The sequence below is a fragment of the Macaca mulatta genome, chromosome 3 (genome assembly GCF_049350105.2).
Source record: "Macaca mulatta isolate MMU2019108-1 chromosome 3, T2T-MMU8v2.0, whole genome shotgun sequence".
Classification (NCBI taxonomy): Eukaryota; Metazoa; Chordata; class Mammalia; order Primates; family Cercopithecidae; genus Macaca; species Macaca mulatta.
Genome location: NC_133408.1, coordinates 157,943,509 through 157,958,530, shown reverse-complemented (window position 1 = coordinate 157,958,530; position 15,022 = coordinate 157,943,509).

The window sequence follows — 15,022 nt, the reverse complement described above, 5'->3', positions numbered from 1 at the left end:
ATCAAGGCTCTAAACATATCCATAATCTCCAAGATTTTCTTTATATTCATTTGTGTTTTGTTTTGCTTGTGATGGGAAAACTTAACATGAAATCTACCCTCAACATATTTTAAAGTACTAAATACAATACAGCCATCCCACAGTATCCTGATGGGATTGGTTCCAGGACCACCATAGACACCAAAATACAAGAATGTTTAAGCCCCTTATATAAATAAGCATCATATTTGCATATAACCTATGTACATTCTCCTGTACACAGTCATATGTCGCATAATGACATTTCTACTGACCACATATATAACAGTGGTCCCATAAGATTATAATACTGTATTTTTATTATAACTTTTCTATGTTTAAATATGTTTAGATACACAAATACCATTGTGCCTACAGTATTCACTACATTAACATGCTGCACAGGTTTATAGCCTAGTAGCAACAGGCTATACTATCTAGTCTAGGAATGTAGTACACTGTGCCATCTAGGTTTGTGTAACTACACTGTGTTTTCACAGTGATGAAATCACCTAACAACGCAGTTCTCAGAATGTATCCTTATCATTAAGTAATGCATGGCTGTATTTCAAATCACCTCTAGATTACTTACAATACCTGATGCAGTGTAAATTCTATGTAAATAGTTGTTGTACTGTAATGTTCAGGGAATAATAACAAGAAAAATGTTTGCACATGCACAGTATAGATGCAATTTTTAAAAAATATTTTCTGTCAGAGGTTGGTTCAAACAATGGATGTAGAACACATGGATACAGGGGCTGACTGTACTTAAATCACGTCTAGATTCCTTACAATACCTAACACAATATAAACACTGTGTAAATTATTGTTATACTGTATTATTTTTATTACATTATTTTTAATTGTTGTATTATTTTAATTTTAAAAATATTTTAAATCCATAGTTGATTGAATCTGTGGATACAGGACCCACAGATGGGGAGGGCTGACTGTATTGTTAATTATAGGTACTATGTTGTACAACAGATATCTAGATTTTATTCGTTTTGTATAACTAAAACTTTATATCCATTAAGCAATGATTCCCCATTTCCCCTTGATATGGTTTGGCTATGTCCCTACCCAAATCTCCTTTTGAATCATAGCTCCCATAATCTCCACATGTCTTGGGAGAGACCCAGTGGGAGGTAATCACACCATGAAGGTGGGTTTTCCCATGCTGTTCTCATGATAGTGAATAAGTCTCACCAGATCTGATGGTTTTATAAAGGGCAGTTCCCCTGCACACACTCTATTCCCTCTTGCCATGTGAGACGTGCCTTTACTTCTCCTTCATCGTCCATCACAATTGTGAGGCCTCCCCAGCCGTGTGGAACTGTGAGTCCATTAATCCTCTTTTTCTTTATAAATTGTCCAGTCTCGAGAGAATGTCTTTATTAGCAGCGTGAAAATGGACCAATACATTCCTTCCCCACAGCCCCTGACCACCATTCTATTCTCTGCTTCTATGAATTTGATACTTTAGAAACTTCAGCAAGTGGAATAACTGGTTCTGTCACAAGTTACATAAAATCTTTAACTTTGTATCTGTATAGAAGTCATGATTTTATCTTTTTCTGAAAACAATTTATAGCAAATGCATTAATACCCCTGTTGTGCTCAGACATGGAATGAGAGCAGCTCACAGAGTGCTTGGCTTCAGCAGGAGCACAGTGAAGGAACCAGAGTGACAGCAGCGGAGACCATCAATCCATTATGCCTCTAGCAGTAAGAGATCTGAGTAGCATATTTTCATGGCCACTAAGCTATATAAATACATTTATGTAAATGAGTTTCTTCCATTATAAAATGCATAAAATGTGTTATATTTCAGAAACCAAGTTAAAATCCTAATAGCCTGTTATTAACCTAAAATAAATGAGAAGTATAACAGAATTTGTAAGTATTATATACAAAATATCTATTGAGGTATTACTAAACATATGTTATACAAACTGAATAAATGTTATTTCCTTTTAAATAAGCTAGGAGAATGTAAAAACAATGTACATTTTCTGTCTATATCCAGCTTTAAAGTAATTAACTGTATTTCCTCAAAAATATAGAGATTACAATTATTTCTACAATGGCGGTGTTCCTGTTGACTGTACTATAGACAGTCTGTAACACTATTTTCACAGTTATTATCAGCATGACAATTAATTTTATACAATATTTTGCCTATTGCTGCCCCACATAACCAATTTCTTACAGCTGAAATCCAAAATGAATTTTTTCTTTACTGATAAAGTGGCTGAAACTTTTTAAGAAAAATTAGAGTATGTTTTTACTTTTTAGAAGTGTAGGAGAATGTATTGCCTCTCCTGAGATTCAGTTTTAATTCATGGACCAAGATAATATTAACATAATAATGTTAACATAGAAATATCATTTTCATTTTAAGTCCTTTGTATATATCCGAAATGTGCCTCTGAAACAGACATTTTATCAGTAAAATATCAACTTTTAAAGGAACTATTGTATTTTTTGGAGATTGAGAAAAGTAACGATATAGAAATATACAAAATGGTACATAGCTAGACAAATCATTTTGTTTTAATAGTGGATTCAGCCTGATCATTACATCATTTAAACAGAGAGAAATATAAGCAGTTTACAATGGGAATTCCACTTAAGCCTATGTCATGCCTTAAGCCTATGGCGTGGCTTCCAGATATTTTCTCCCATTAGGAATAAGTATGAAAGCCAAATAAAACAGCAGAAAAAAAACTTTCTGTAAGCATTAAAAATTGTACTTAGCTATGCTGAAAACAATAACCTAAATCCCTACCATATAGTATATACAAAAATCTATTCCAAATAAATTATAGAACTCAATGGAAAAGACTTAAAAAGCTTCTGGAAACTTTCATAGTTGAATATCCTCATGAGTTTGTGGTATGCAAAGATTTCCTAGTATATAAAAAGCAATAATTATAAAATAAATAACCCATAAATTGGATTTTGCTAAAATTAAAGACTTCTGTTTATTATAACCATTGAAAGAGTAAAAGGCAAGTCACAAGCAGAAGAAGAATTTGCTTTAACCATATCTGACTAAGGATTCATATCCTATATATGTAAAGGATTTTTACAAATCAGTAAGAAAAAGACAAAAAATACAATTTTTAATCCAATAAATAATCTATAAATTGGATTTTGCTAAAATTAAAGACTTCTGTTTCTTACAACTATTGAAAGAGTAAAAGGCAAGCCACAAGTGGAAGAATAAATTTGCTTTAACTGTATCTAAGGATTCATATCCTATATATGTAAAGGATTCTTAAAATTAGAAAAAGACAAAGAATACAATTTTTTTAAGTGATCAAAGGACTGGAATGGGCACTTTATAAAAGAGGATGCTCTATGCATAATAGACATAGGAAGGAAAACGTGCAAATCTTCAGTAGTCTTTAGCAAAATGCAAGTTAAAATTATGTATAACCTTCAATTACAAATTCAGAAAAACACCTATATTTAAAACACTGGTAAAACCAAGCATTGTCAAGGATGTGCAACTATCATGTATTGTTGGTGGGAGTGTAAATTTCTGCAGCTTTGGAAAATTCTTTTGATGTCTACTATGTACTAAATATGTGAACAGAATTGTTCTTAGCAGTACCTTTTTGGAATAGTTACCAACTGGAGAGCCCAAATATTCATCAGCTATAGAATGTTGTCATATTTTGCATACAATGAATACTGCAATGAGAGGGAATTAATTATTGCTACAGTCAAAAAACATGGATAAGTCTCTAAGACATAATTTAGAAAAATAGATATAAAAATCAAAACAATTGAACTCACGGAGATATAGAGTAGAAGAATGGTTACCAGAGGCTGGAAGGGTAATAGGAAGGTGGGGAGGAGGTGGGCATGGTTAATGGGTACAAAAAAACATACAAAGAATGAGTAAGACCTAGTATTTGATATCACAACAAGGTGACTATAGTCACAATTAAATTGTACATTTTATAGTCCCAATTTAATTATACATTTTAAATTAACTAAAATAGCATGATTGGATTGTTTGTAACACAAAGGATAAATAGCATGGTTGGATTGTTTGTAACACAAAGGATAAATAGTTGAGGGGATGGATACCCCATTTTACATGATGTGATTATTATGTACCCTGTAAATAGATACACCTACTATGTACCCACAAAAATTAAAATTAAAAAAAAGTGAAGATATACACAAAAGGTTGTCTGGAATATGATTCCAATTCATATAATTTTCCAACAGGCAAAGCTAAGTTATGATGGTAGAAGTCAGAATAGTGGCTACAACTGGAGAAGTAATGACTAGAGAAAGGTATAAAAGAGACTTTGTGGGTGTTATAATTTTTATGTCTTGAACTGGGTTTTAGCTATTCTGCTGATTTCATAGGACTTTATACTTAACATGTATGTGCTTTAATGTACATATATTTACATTTTTAAAGATTTCAAAAATAAGATTGTAAGTATGAATTTAGTGTTTCTATTGGTGAAGTAAATGAGTCTTTACTGTAAAAGCTGAAAGTATTTTTTTCTTTAGTAGTCATCCCATTAACATAAACATACAAATTAACAGATTGCCTTATCTTGAATCTACTTCCTTAAAATAATGGTTAATATTTTAATTTAAGACATTAAGATTCAAAAAAATCTGTAGAAAAATGAGCTAAGTAGAATCTAGACTAAATCTAGAAACTAATAAATATGCAGCTCTTTTTATTTCAATTTAAAGAATAACTGCTTATGACTCTTTTAATATTTAATAATAATTTCACATTTCTTCAATAAAAATAAACAGATTTCAATATATCCTATAATTGAAGGAATATAATATCTCTGAGTTCCTGTTACAAAAGCGTATATAAACTACAGATTTCAAGACTATTTTCTTTTATTTTCATCCCATAGATCTTTTAGTAAGGCAATTGCCTATGATATGCATATTTACCAGTTAGAAAGCACATTAAATAAGAGTAGGTCCAGTCTCTCGATTGTTTACCTTAGATAAAAGATATTGTCACAAGAACAGTCTGTATTTACTCACTGTAATGGTTAATTTTATGAGTCAAATTGACTGGAACTTGCAGTGCCCAAATATTTGGTTCAATGTTATTCTGAATGTGTCTGAGAGGATGATTTTGCATGAGGTTAACATTTGAGTACTAGACTGAGTAGCAGATTGCCCTTCCTAATAAAAGTGTCCTCATCCAATCGATTGAAGACCTAAATAGAAGAAAAAAAACCTGAGGAAGAGGGACCTCCTGTCTGACTACTTGATTTGAGACATTGGTCTTTTTCTGCTTTCTCAAATTGAAAAATTGGCTCTTCTTGGATCTCCAGAGAAACATTGTTGTCAGGATCCTTTAAGATAAATAGACAAACTTTTATAATTTTATATATTCTCATGTAATAAAAGGCTACCTGGTTTTATCATTCATATATATATATATATATATATATATAGAGAGAGAGAGAGAGAGAGAGAGAGAGAGAGAGAGAGAGTTATGTACTTTGACTTGAATACCATTCTAATAATTGAAGACTTGTTAGGTAATAACTATTATCTATGCAATTCTCCTAGTGTTTTGTCATTGGTCTAAAATGGGATTTATTCCTAAAATATTAACAATCTCATTGCTTCTCTCCTTATCAAATAACACTGTATTTAATAGTTTGATTTCTACTAGTGAATGTCGCCGTAAAGTCTCTCCAAAATTTTTCAAAACTCTTTGGAAAATCACCAATACTTTTTCCATGTTTCTCATACATTATGTGTGGTAAATTCTTACCTAACGTCATTAATAAGTCCTGAAAAGTATAACTTGGAGTGAAACAACATGTAACAAATCTAATTTTATGTACAGTAAATTCTTACCTAACATCATTAATAAGTCCTGAAAAGTATAACTTGGAGTGAAACAACATGTAACAAATCTAATTTTAGCCTAGGCTAATTGATATAAACAAGAGTTAAGTTCCCATAGTGTATTTCACAAACTATCACCAAAATTATAAATAAAGATTGAAAACACTTATAATATTAAACACTGAAATAAATGTATGCTATACATAGATTTAAGAAAGATTAATGAAAACATGTAAGATAACTTTTAGCCAATTTTTGGTGAATGAGTGTGTGACGGTAGTCATAGCAGTGGCAGGTTAAATTAAGGAATGAATGTCTGCAGACTGAAAATTGTAATGAGCACCTCTTACCATCAAGCAGCTCAAAAACAAACAGTAACAAATATAGTGGGCTCACTGAGTACTTCAATACTGCAACACTTATTGTCATGCATTTGTATGATTACTGTAGACCTTACAAATTTTTATTTGATAATCATTTGTATCCATTTATTCACTTGATTTCAACCCACTTATTCCAATTCAGGGTTGCTGGTCGCAAAAGACTATCCTGGCAGCTCCGTGTGTCCATCTGAGGACACACTCACACATACACTCACACGCACTCAGACTGGGACAATATAGATACACCAATTAACATGCATAGCTTTGGGAACTGGGAGGAAACTGAAGTATCCAGAGAAAGCCCACTCAGACATGGGAGAATGTGAAAACCACACAAACAGTGGTCATGGCCACTGTATTAATCCATTTTCACATTGCTATGAAGAAATACCCAGCCGAGTGCGGTGGCTCGTGTCTGTAATTTCAGCTCTTTGGGAGGCTGAGGCGGGTGGATCAGCGGAGGTCAGGAGTTCGAGAACAGCCTGGCCAACATGGTGAAATCCCATCTCTACTAAAAATACATTTAAAAAAAAAAAAAAAAAAGCCCAGCATAGTGGTGGATGACTGTAATCCCAGCTACTCAGAAGGGATTAGCTGGGGCAGGAAGATTGAGGCAGGAGAATCACTTGAACCCGGGAGGTGGAGGTTGCAATGAGTCGAGATTGTGCCATGGCACTCCAACCTGGGCAACAAGAGTGAAACTCTGTCTAAAAAAAATGAACGAAAGAAATACCCAAGACTGGGTAACTTATAAAGGAAAGGGTTTAATTGAGTCATCATTCCATATAGCTGGGGAGGCCTCAGGAAACTTACAATCATGGCAGAAAGCAAAGGCGAAGCAGGCACCTTCTTCACAAGGTGCCAGGATGGAAATGAGAAGAGGGTAGGAGAAACTGCCATTTATAAAACCATCAGATCTTGTGAGAATTCACTTACTATCACCAGAACAGCATGGGGGAAACCACTCCCCATGATCCAATCACTTCTCTCTCTCGACACGTGAGGATTACAATTCAAGGTGAGATTTGGCTGGGGATACAGAGTCAAACCATATTAGCCACTGTTGATTTTTTTCTCACCAATATTGTAACAAAACAAATGAAAGTATGTTATTTGAGGACATGCTGTAACTTATTAATGCAACTTATAATGTTTCAGACTGTTTTCATTTTCTTGAGAAAGGACCATATACAAAGAAGGACTTTAAAATTTTGTTTAAAAAAAGCTTTGTGTTACCAGTTTGAAATAAGACCCAAAATGTGGCTGTCAGCAATGTAGATATTTTCTTCTACGAGAAAAACTCATAAGCCATTATTTTTTACTAGTACCCCATCCACAAATGGGCACTATATTAGTTACTATCACCTTTAATAGTAAGGTGCGATAAAAGGGCATGACAGCATAGGACCAAAGTACGAAACTCCACATGGCAAAAAGTCACGGGATACCTAATGGTCTAATGGAAAAGAAGATGGAAAACAACCAAAATCAAACTTCCACTGCTTTACATCTGTCTTACGAGTAGAAGGACGTGGTATTTAGTATATCATATCCTTGACACGTACTAAACAATTATAATAAGAATAACAATGACATACTGGATAAAGGCATGATTATCAATGGTTTCTAATGTTCAGAGATGATGTTATAACACTACTGATAAAGTATTACTGAAAAAAATTAATCAACCCTGAAACTAAATTTTAAATTTAACCACCAATTTGCAGGAAATACAAACAACATTATGTGACATAAAAGGGATCCAATCAAGCAAATTCAAAAAACACTCCAACATTCAATGCAGCATTCATTATTCACAATAGCCAAGACATGAGATCAACCTAAGTGCCCATCAAAACATAAATGGGTAAAGAAAACATAGTATATATGCACGATGGAATACTATTCAGCCATGAAAAGAATGAAACCCTGTCATTTGTGCAACATGCATGACACGGAGAACATTATATTAAGTGAAATAAGGCAGGCAAATACTGCATGATCTCACTCATATGTGGAAACAAAACAAAATAAAGTTGATCTCATAGAAGTAGAGAGTAGAATGGTAGTTACCAAAGGCTTGTTCTGGGGAGAGGTTGGACAAAGGATACAAAAATTCAGTTAGACAGGAAGAATAAGTTCAAGAGACCTATTGAACAACATGGCAACTGTAGTATATAATGTATTGTATTCTTAAAAAATGCTAAGAAAGTGGATGTAAAGTGTTCTCACCATAAAATTATATATGAGGTAATGCATATGTGAATAAGCTAGATTTAGTTATTTCACAATGTATACGTACTTCAAAACATCATGTTGTACACCGTAAATATACACAATTTATGTCAATACAAAAATTAAATGTATTTAAAAAAAAACAGTGGCACAAGAGATTTTCTGGGAAATAGCCTCTGAAATGGTATTTAGTGGGCTGAATGTATATTACAGAATTCCCTTGAGATCCATACCTATGGAAGAGAGGGAAGGGAAGCAAGGTTGGTCATAATGGTAAGTTATGTGCTATGAGGCATGCCAGATAACCCTAAAGAGAGCTCCTAAGCTGAAGCTGCTTGGCAGAGTAGTCCTTGTTGAGCCAAAGTTGCTTGTCAGAGTAGTCCTTGTTAAGCCAAAATGGTAGGCCACTCTAACCTCCCTTCACTCACTGGAGGTGGGTTGCTCTGAGAAGGTGATCTTGGCTGAAACAGCTCTCGACAGTGGAGCAATCCCTGCAGAACAAGACAGTTAAAGGCTGTCTACTGACAGCACTCCCAGCAGCTGGGGCAAGTCTTTCCTGGAGGGTGAACCTGGAAGACACATGACAATGTCCACAAGGAAAAAAAAATAGGCTCAAACAAGATACTATTTATAATATTGGTTATATGTCCCAAGAAATTATGATACTTTGTTCTAAATAAATATTTTTAAAATTATTTTTATTGTCAATATATCAGGTTGTGGTAAGTATCGGAGTTGTTTTGGGGTTTTTACATGTTTGGTCCTGAAAGAGGAAGATTTGCTTTTGTTTGTTTTTGTTTTTCCCCTAATACAAACCCCTTTCCTATACATACCAAGGTGAGGTTAATATAATTGCATTCTGGGACCATAAAATTTTCACATCAAAGCAATTAAATACTCTTAAAATATTCTGGCATTATTTTTAACTGAATTTTAATGATTTAGGAATGAATACATATAAATGAATTGTCTCGAATGTGCTATATTATTTCACCATCTTATTAAAATCTGTCTGCAAATTTTATATTGGAAATACACTTTTATGTTGTCAATGAATGCTGTAAATTGGCCTAAGGCAATTTGATCATTCACAAGTAAGACTATTTTTTGGCAAATATCTTTTTCTTCCAATAGAGAAGATTGGGACTATCTGCCTTTAGAATCAGCCAAACAGAAAAACAAACACTGCACGCTCTCATTTACAAGTGGGAGCAAAATGATGAGAATACATGAACACATAGAGGGGAACAACACACCCTGGGGCCTATAGGAGGGTGGAGGGTGGGAGGGAGAGAATCAGGATAAATAATGGGCACTAGGCTTAATACCTAGGTGATGAAATACTCTGTACAACAAACCCCCATGACACATTTACCTATGTAACAAACCTATACATATACCCTTGAACTTAAAATAAAAGTTAAAAAATAAATCAGTAACCAAAATCTGTGGCCATCCCAGATTTGGAGTTGTTACCAGGTAAACTGTTTCAACAGCTGCAAGTCCCAGATGGATTTTTAACACAACTGTAATTCTGTTTGCAGAATTTATTAGGTTGGTGCAAAAGTAATTGTGGTTTTATGGCAAACCTGCAATGACTTTCGCACCAACATAACACCTTTAACTATGACCAGAAACAGTGATTTTTAGGTCAATTAATGTCTTTGAAAGTAATTTAAAAATTTATAATATTTAACGGCAGTGAAATACTAATTTTTCTTACAAAATTCAATATTCTAAAAATACTAGTATAAAAGCAGTAGTAATGTGAGAAAATCTAGAAGATTCTATTGAAGATACATTTATTGCAAAGAATGGAATTCTACGTTATAATTGGATCCCAGGTACATCAAAGTGTGTATAATTAATGAGTAGACTATTTGTTAAGAAATCTGAAAAGATTAATGTGAAAAAGTGACGATAATTGATATTCACAACATAACACACTGTAAATGCTGAATTCCAGATAACATGAATAAAAAGAGAAAAATATTTTTAAATGATGAGAAAGCTATTATGAGGAAAGACAACTCTTTATATGGCAACATCAGAAATGTCAACAAGATGAAATAGAATGTTGCGTCAAGCCATTCAGAAAATAGACATAGGCCAGGGATAATGAAGTACGGGGTACATATTGTTAGGAAGAGTTTTCTAAATGGTGATTTCCCTGCCACCATTTTAACTCAAAAAATGCCACTTAGCATCCTCCTTGTGTTGGCCTCCTATTTAGGGGTCTCAAACAGGACTCACTCAAATATGTATAACCACATACAAGACTTTTCAAGGCTTCTACTTGAACAAACAACTAAACCATCATTTACAAGGCAGGAGAATTCCTCTCCCATTTTCTTTGATCCCTGATTGTTTAGAGATGCAGCTTCAGTTAGGTTTCAGCACTAGAAAAATATTTTGCCTTCATCTGGGACTTTGATTCTACTTAAAAACAGGCAGTTGCCCTCATGTTGTCACCCCTGCCCTACATGCACAGTCTACCCCTTCAAGTGTGAAGAATGATCTATTTAAGAGAGAGCGAGAAAAGAAAAATAGATGTTGTGCAGTTCTGCCTGCAATTTTAATCTAAAGTAGACTCAAGAAATCTAAGGAACAAACTGGTAATTTTGAAAAATGCTAAAAGCAACAAAATGTGCTTTGCAGATATAGAAGTAATAAGATGAAAAAAAAGGAAGAACGGGGCAAATGGTTGGGGAACATATTGGATATTATATTTTTCGGAATCTACTATTTGTTTCTGAGACTTCCCGAGGCTATCGTTGGAGATACACAAAATTATAAAATATTTATCAACATTTATATATCCCTCTTTGTAAAATTTGAACATTTTCTTTCACCGTTTGAGTTTTAACAAAATTGATGTCTAGACTAGCACAATATCTTATGACTCTCTTTTACTCTATCTCTTTTAATTTTTCACAAGTACAGTTTGTATTATACTTTATAAACTCTTTATTCTCTAAAAAAAAAAAAAAAGCCCAACATAATCTTTATCCCTGTCACTTTATAGGTAAGCTGTTTTCCCTACCCCCTCTGCTTTCTTTCAAAATTTTCTGCCTTGTTTTGTTTTGTTTTTGTTTTTTGTTTTTTGTTTTTTTGGCGGGAGGGAGGTTTTTTTGTTTTTGAGACGGAGTCTCGCTCTGTCGCCCAGGCTGGTGTGCAGTAGCGCGATCTTGGCTCACTGCAAGCTCCGCCTCCCAGGTTCACGCCATTCTCCTGCCTCAGCCTCCCGAGTAGCTGGGACTACAGGCGTCCACCACCACGCCCGGCTAATTTTTCGTATTTTTAGTAGAAACGGGGTTTCACCGTGTTAGCCAGGATGGTCTCGATCTTCTAACCTCGTGATCCGACTGCCTCAGCCTCCCAAAGTGCTGGAATTACAGGCATGAGCCACCACGCCTGGCTTAGGTTTTGTTTTATATGTATTACTTGATTATCTCTAAGCTTCCTGGATCTGTTGTTTAGTGTCTCATTAATTTTGGAAAATTCTTAGCCATTATAACCTCAAATATTTCTTCTGTTCCTTCCTCATTTTCTCCCTATGTTACATCTTTCTAATTGTCACATCCACCCAGTTCTTAAAATAATCTGTTTAGTGGGTGTTTTCTCCATTATTTTTTTTCTTTGCTTTTAAGTTTAGAAAGTTTCTATTGACATATCTTCAAGCTCACTTATTCTTTCCTTGGCTGTATACAGTCCACTGCTGAGCCCAGCAAAGGCATTCCTCGTTTTTGTTACAATGTTTTTGATTTCTAGCATTTTCTTTGATTCTTCTTAGCGTTTCCATCTCTCTGTTTACATTACCTGTTTGTTCTTGCATGTTGTCCACCAAGATTTTCAGTATCCTTCTCTTGCTCCAGTTTGCAGTGAATTGTTTTGTTTGGTAATGTAAATTCTCTCCCTCAATTCTCTCCTGAATCAAGAGAAGTTGTTGGTTTTCAGGGGTTTTTTTTAGCTTTTTTCTTGCTGTAAGGATAGGAGTGACAAGACTGGCTCAAGACCAGATTTTTAATTGCATTAATTAATGCAATTAATGAGCATTAATTGCAACAGATACTGCATGATCACCCTTTTTACACTGCTATGGTTTGAATGTTTGTGTCCTCTCCAAAATTCATGTTGAAACTTAATTCTCAGTGCAACAGTGTTAAGAAGTGGTACCTTCAGGAAGTGATTAGGCCATAAGGGTTCTGGCCTCATAGATGGATTAAAGTCATTATACAAGGGCTGAGGGAACTAACTGGCTCTTTCGCCCTTCCATTTCTTTCACCATGTGAAGACATGCTGTTTGAGCATCCTCTGGAGAGTGCAGCACTCAGGTGCCATCTTAGAAGCAGAAATGGGGCCCTCACCAAACAACAAACACCAAACCTGCTGGCACCTTGATCTTGAACTTCCTAGCCTTCGTAACTGTCAGAAATAAATTTCCGTTCTTTATAATTACCCAGTCTCCAGTATTTTATTTTATGGCACAAACCAAGGCAGGCATTTAATTCACATATAATCCTATGTTATACATGAATATATTCTGTCTGAGGTCTGATACCTCAAGGACAGTAACCATTTCTCATATGTTTTTGTGCTCCTTCAAGCTCTAACATGTGGACGTGCATATGTTAGCTGCTCAGTTAGCATTGTTGCTGAATTATTTCATAAAATAGGACACAAATCCTCAAATCTAAAATATATTATGCCTCAGTAATGTGACCTTGAGTTTAGTTAGTGTTCTCCACTCATAAAATACTCCCAATGTTTTGATCACCTGAGGTCACATTATTTCTATATTTTCTTGAAGAACAGTAATCTGTTATATTCACGGATACATTTTTTTTTTCCATTTCTCTTTTTAGATGGAGTCTTGCTCTGTCACCTTGGCTGGAGTACAGTGGTGCTAACTTGGCTCACTGCCTCCCGGGTTCAAGTGATTCTCCTGCCTCAGCCTCCTGAGTAGCTGGGATTACAGGTACGCGCCACCATGCCCAGCTAATTTTTGTATTTTTAGTATAGACAGGGTTTCACCGTGTTGACCTGGCTAGTCTCAAACTCCTGACCTCAAGTGCTCTGCCTGCCTTGGCCTCCCAAAGTGTTGGGATTACAGGCATGAGCCATGGTGCCCAGCTGACATTTTTCTACTATATAGAGAAAAACTGCTAATATTTATTAGTCACTGATTATTTGTCAGCCCCTCTTCTAAGTGTTTCATATATATTTGCTCATTAATTGTCACAACAACCCTGTGAGGTAGGTATTGCTATAATTATTACGGATTGAGAAACTCAGTAACTTGCCAAATATCAAGTTGCATACCCAGAGATCTGGCTTCAGAGCCTAATATCTTGACTACTTTATTATGCTGCCTTCTGATTCAATGTATCCTGATACATTTGACTATATCAAATATACATATAGTATGGTCCTCTCAAAAAGAAATCCTCTTTTCCACTGCTAAAATATCCTGAATGAGATCTTGCTGCATACTGTCCCACAGCAGCAGTCTCTTCTAATAACAACCTGAAAACCCTACCAGTAGGTCAATCCTGTTCTTTTGTAACTGTGTTCTGCTGCTTCCACATAGGATCCTAAATCCTGCAGCTGAGGTCATGCCAATGTCACTAAATGAAAAACCACTGACTACTTAGAGGAAGTAATTTGTTATCATGACTGTAAGTTCATGTTTCTCCCACTCATATTCAATCAAACTCCATATTCCCTAAACTAAAGGATGTTTAACTATCAGCAAGGCCTGGAATCATGGCTGCCACAGATTGCCTGTGCAGTGAGACATCAGAGAGGGAAACAGTCACTCCAGATTTCTCTATGTACTCTACAGCCATGACACTCAAAGTGGGCTCTGGACACCAGTAGCATAAGAGTTACCTGGAGTCTTACTATAAATGAAGAACTTCAGACTCCCTAAGACCTACTGAATCTTCATTTTACCAATGTCTCAAGTAATCTAAACGCTTTGAGAAGCACTGTTCTACTAACTGTACCTGAAGGAGATCTTCAGTGGTCCCTTGCAGCATGAAACACATCCAGCATTCACTCCAAGTAAATGGGTAAGTTATATGAGTTGGCACCAACATTTTTGACCATGGATCACAATTAGCATAATTTTTTAGCATAAATGACTGGTTTCTGAAGATTTCTCATGAATTAGATATATATGTCATTATAATATTTTATACATTATAAAAATATGCACTAAGTAGAAATGGAAAAGAATGAGATAAAGATAAAATAATAAATAATATTTTAATATTTTAAATAGTTAACTTTAATGGTACTAAAACATTTTGCTTTCACTAAAATAATGAATCATTATATTTAAATATGTGTATATATGCATTTATACTTATAGGATAATATGTGTGATAAATATAAGTAAATATTCAGAACTTTTTAAATTACTTGTTTAAAATTGTGATGCAGCCATTGAAAAGTATGATTCTAAATTCAGGTTATTTCTACACTTAATTTAATGACTATTATATCTGAGA